A 6,000-nucleotide genomic window follows, 5' to 3' on the forward strand; every position below is an offset into this window, starting at 1 on the left:
TTTCAGGAGCCTTTATCTGTAACAAACACACGTTTGGTATTTTTCCATCCATCTTCATATAATGTTGGGTCTGGGTCTCATTGAACACCAAGATCTGGATTGAAGCTTAACGTATTTACCTATTGAATAAGGTACAAGTTGATTTCATCTATCTGATTAAGATCCAGACTTGGACTTGACTAAAGATTGAAGAAAATACGATTCAACAGGTAAAATTGATACAGATAATGTCGCAATTGGATTTGAACCAATTTCGAACTTGGTTTAAAATCTGATTATGTGCTAACAATGTTGGATCCAAACCAAATCTGATTTGCTCGGTTCAAATCAAATTGGACCCCATCAAGTAATTTATGTGATCTTCGAGAATTTCTAAGCTAAAAGTTTAAGATCTCACCCGTTCCGGACTCACCTTAGTTGGATTCATCTTTGATAATGACATTGGGTCGATCCAGACCCGGGTCCAAGTATGTTGGATTTGGACCCACCGACAACCCTTATGAGGAGTGAGTGGGAAAGGCGGAGGCACAGATTTGAAGTCGCAATCTCTCCACAGGCACCGACAGATACTTCCATTTCGGATCAATTATATCCGGGCCCCACGAATCACAAACGTTCCCATTCTTCCCCTTTTTGGATCCACTCGCTCTCTCAGTAAACAATATCATTTTCAAGGATCTCTCGCTTTCTCTCATTCTCTCTCTAGGTTTATTTGTATTGCATAGCAAATTCGAGTTTGGATTCGGTTAGTAATCAGATCCGAACTTTTACCAGACACAGTTCCGAAATCAGATTCGTCTGATCCCTTTATTGACTGACGAGAATCTTATTTTCCGAATATTGTAATATGATTTCCAGTAAAAATTTAAATCTGGATTTGCATGTCTTCTTAAATGAACCTATGTTTGATCACAGATCAATATTATAAGCAATATTCAAATAGTTGGCTGTAGTGATAGCCGCATCATATTCGAATGTTTCCATTGAAGACCACCTTATGGTGAATCTATTTTTTATTTTACTTTATTTACTTATTGGCAGAAACTTAATTTGCACAAAACTACGATAAAACGGTTCAAATAACAACCCCTAATTCAAAGTTCTCCCTTCTTCGTATCACTTGAAAGCATAAAAAATGCTCTGAAAATGAAAAAAATAAGAGCTGAAAAAAGGCAAAAAAAAAAAGAACTGTTTTTTTTAAGTCGAAACAGAAAAACGTGAAAAAGCATGCATTTTCACGTTTTTTTCATTTTAGACTTTTTTTATGTTTTTCTAATACCAATATGCTTGTTTTCATTTTATAACTTTTATTTGCTGCTTATCTACTTATTTTTTGTTATTGTCTTATTAATTTCTCATTTATTATGTTTTGTTCTAATTTTTTAAAATTTAAAGGTTTACCGTCTTTTTCTAGTTTTTTTCAAGCTCACTATATTATACTGAAGAAACTTTGGCATTTGAAACATAAAAAAGATATTTGTGACTATGCTTTAAAGAAATGATGCAAGAAAATTGAATGGTGACTCTAGTTTTTTAAAGTCACCCAACCATTTAATCTACACTTTTTGTTATAATATGATGGACAATTAAGAGAAAAAAGTGATGAACATTTTAATAATCTAATATTAGTTTATATATATATATATATTTGTTTTTTTCTCTCAACTATTCATCCTTTACTAGACGCCTTATTAGATGGCTGGTAACTTTAGATAACTAAAATCATAATCCATTCACTTATATATATATATATGTATATATATATATATATATATATATATGTCAAGAATTTATGAAGTATGGCTTTTGTTCCTAACCAAAGCGGTTTGAGATATGTCAATTTCTTTTTATATATATATATATATATATTAAAGTAATTTATTAAAATCTGATCAATAATTGTCATATTGCTTTTTCAATGAAGTTACTTATGATAAATTGTAGGTTGTCTAATCATATGCACCACACAACCTATATGGTACTTGTAGTTCCTTTGGGGCTTGTGTACAAACACTGGATGAGGATAGAGGGGAAGAGAGTTCACTATTTGTGGGTGCATTTGTCCCACCACTCAATAATTGATAGAAGCCTAGCGGTCGGTAGCCAATACTGGGCTTCGTGTCTGAATTTGGATTGGACATGTGACACAGCTTGGGTCCAGTCCGATCCAGTAGGGCCATTTAGATCCTACCGACAAAATTGTGATCAGATGAGAGTAAACAACAAACATATAAGAGAAGTATATTTGTGCAAAATTCTTCTTATACTCTTTTGCTAAATTATAAACTGCAACCATATCTTATATTTATAACTTATTTTTATCATTTTTATTAATTTAGAGAATTTAATCAGTTGAAATTTAATTAGTTAATGCTTCCAATATTGGTAAGCTAGGGTTTAAACTTTACGCTAAACAAAAAATTCAAAATAACAACTGATACAATATATATATATATATAACAAAATGCATTTAAACTACTCAACTTTTTATCCAAAATTTTGAGGAGAAGGTGTTACCACGACTTAGTAACGAGCCAAAGCTTCCGCCTAACTACTTAACATTTTAGGATAAATGGTCTGCTTTTAGTACCTCAGGTGTGTCGCCTTACTGTGCTTCAACTTGTATATTGTTGACCCTATTTATAGCACAAAGGGTGATGACTTTGACACTCAAAATAGAAATTTGCAGCCTACTAGCCCTCCACCCCAATACATTGCACCAACTAGAATAGATGCTTGTGTGAGTAAGATATAAGATATATATATAAAGAGAGAAAGAGAGAGAGAAAAAATAAATTAAATCTTAGAAATAAGCGCTTCAATTGTTTACTTAAAAAAAAACACACAAAAAACATCAATGCACTTATGAAGAGTTATATTTGCTTGCCATGTGAGACACGCTTCTGATGACTAAAATGGCCCCATAAAATAGCACGAACAATTAAGTCTTGCTAAAATTTTAATTTCATTTTTAAATCATCTTAAAAGCTATCATAAACATGCAAGATAGATAGCTGGATAGATTAATTGATAGATAGCATGAACAGCTTAACTCTTTTGGGTACTGATTGAAGTGCAAAACCTCCAATACAAGTCATAAACATGTTCTAATTACTCTTATTGTAAAAAAAAAAAATTAACTTGACTTAAAGCATTATTAGCATTAAGATAAATACCTAACAAAAGAATCTCCTTAGAGTTCAATTTTCACGAGACTATGTCACTTATCATAATCTGTCATGTCTTTGGCAAAACCAAGCTTATCAATAAAAATAAAATATAAATTTAACTAAATTAAAATATTTTCTTAAAAACTAACTGGCATGCAGAATGAGAAGCAATGTCAAAAGAAATTCAATACCACGAGGACAATCCACTTAATGGGCAAGCAAGGGAAAACAGCAGGGCAGGGGCAAACCTTAGGTGTAGATACAACTACCTCTATTTACTTGCCTCAATCAAAGGGAATCCTAAGCTGGACAACTCTTAAGTTTTTAATGACAAGTGGACTTTCAAACTTTAGTTTAATATATTTGATGAATTAATATATATATATATATATATACTTCAAGCTGTGTGAGTCAAGATGATTTCGCCACCCAAACCTGGATGGAAAAATCCATAAATCCTATATATATATATATATATATATATATATATATATATATATATATATATATATATATATATATATGCGTGGATGTATTTTTAATGATGATTAATTCATTTTCTTGATAAATCTAACCATATGAATGGCATTCTAACGTCTAAATTAAAATGTATGAACACAATGTTTTAACGAGCACATCAATTCCTGTAAGATGAAAATAAAAATTCCCAAATTGGGATTCATGCTTTATTGCTAATTTGCCATGTAATGCATCATGAAGCAAGTCAACGCCTTATATGCTACTTAAATTTTCAAATTTAGTTATATAAATTAGTTTGTATACCTGAAAATAAAAGAATAAGAATGAACAATTATAGTTTGTCTACGAATCAATTGAACACTCATTCATTTTAGACCCATGGATCAACATGACATAATTTTCATTATGAAGCCCGTCAAGATTTCATAATAAATAAGTAGACCATGTGCAACAATGCTTCACGGCGTACTCTTAAGAGGACATTTGATTGTTGTTCATTGAAACAGGACAGACGTGACGTCTAATTTTATATATATATATATATATATATATATATATATATATATATATATAGCATGAACTTTATTTTACATCAATTAATAAATTATTAGTTTATAAAAGTTTTAGGTCAAGCAATTATAAAGTATACTACAAAAAAAAAAGTGCAACTTCAAAACTTTTTAACCATCTAAATGTATTTCTTCAAGAATTGCCAAGCCGATGCGTTCCATAATTGGTTGGACAGTTGGTTGTTAAAACTTCGAAGCTAAAAGTGAAATTCTCAAACGACTTAATGCTGAAAGTTAAAGCCAATTTTACAATAGATTTGATTCAACTGATCATTTAAGGCGCAAATTAAGTCATTTAATATATGTGCTTACTAAGTAAATTAAAATAAATTGTTATTAAGAATATTTATTTTCTTGTCAGTGTAATATATTGTTGATTACCCAATAGAGATATTGTCACTTCTGTAACAATATAAATAGTCTCGTCACTCTTGTTTAATATACTGACCTTAATAATGATATTAGAATGAAACAATGGGTAAAAGGACTTCTCTATGTCAATGGAAATAATTAAGGAGTTGCATGGCTTGCTCTCATGGGAATTAAAACACCCACATGCTTGTTTAACATTACAAAAAAATGGAAATTGGGCCTTACATTGGAAGTGTACTTTCATATCAATTTTTCCATTTCATCTAAAAAAGTGATTAGGGTGAGTGAAAAAGTTCTTAATCCCACCGCCAGAACAAAAGCCGAAGGGCCGCCCTCTTTTATATGCCCCAGCAGAGGTAGGCTGGTGTGGGCAGTTGCCCACGCTAGCCAACACCAATCCCTGAAAACCTTCATTACAAAAGAGTTGGATCTGGGTCCAGCCAAATGTCATGCCCACACCAAACTCATGTCGATGCCCCGTAAACACCAAACCCAGCTAAGAGAGTTGTGCCCCTTTGATAAATTTTTCTGGCTCCGCCACTGCCCAGGGCTAGGGCGAAGCCGGCAAGGGCCACTACCCCCTTTGAGATCCTGAAAAAGCATGACTTTATGATTAAACTTTTCAAAAATTTTAATTGGTTCCCATAAAGATTTTGAAAATTATACAATGGATCACCCTTTGAAAATATTTTGGTTCCTCAATTGTCCAACTAGCGCTTTGTAGCATTCCAACCCAATTAATACGAAACATAACACATGCGAGAATGAAATTAATGTCACACACTTTCACTACCATGCCCTTTTGAAGGTACTTGACACAAGAAACACTAGCATTTTATAAATATGCCTCAATTTTTGCGACACATTCATGAAACATTGTGTTATTGTTCTTGTTGCCAAACACCTCCCCATTCACCTATATAACTTATAACTTATCAAGAGCTTAAAGTCATGACAAATATTACATGCTTTTGTTTTAGTTTTCATTGCTTTTTCTCAGTAAAAAGATTCTTCTTCATGGTTCTTTTGCTACTTCTGTGCCCAAAAAGAGGAAAATTAAAAGGAAACTATCAAGATATTGATTGTATTTTTTTTTATCAAGGTGAAGGTAAAATTTTGAAGTGTCATTTGAGGTTCTTCACGCATGTGCTTGTAAATCATGTTAAAAGTTCAAGCTAGCACTTATAATTTCTTATAAATGTTAACAAAAGAGAGGAAAGTAAAACTATGAAGAGATTGATTTAAAAAAATATGAATTGCAAATTATTTAATAAATTATATCTTTTTACTAAACAGTAAAAAGTAAAATTGTAAAGCGTATTCGGATGCTCTCCAAAACCATTTTATGAACACAAGCTTCTATTCATAATTTCTGAAACACTGGCCAGCTGTTTGTAAAACGTGACAAG

The sequence above is a fragment of the Nymphaea colorata genome, chromosome 7, assembly GCF_008831285.2.
Source record: "Nymphaea colorata isolate Beijing-Zhang1983 chromosome 7, ASM883128v2, whole genome shotgun sequence".
NCBI classification, from domain to species: Eukaryota; Viridiplantae; Streptophyta; class Magnoliopsida; order Nymphaeales; family Nymphaeaceae; genus Nymphaea; species Nymphaea colorata.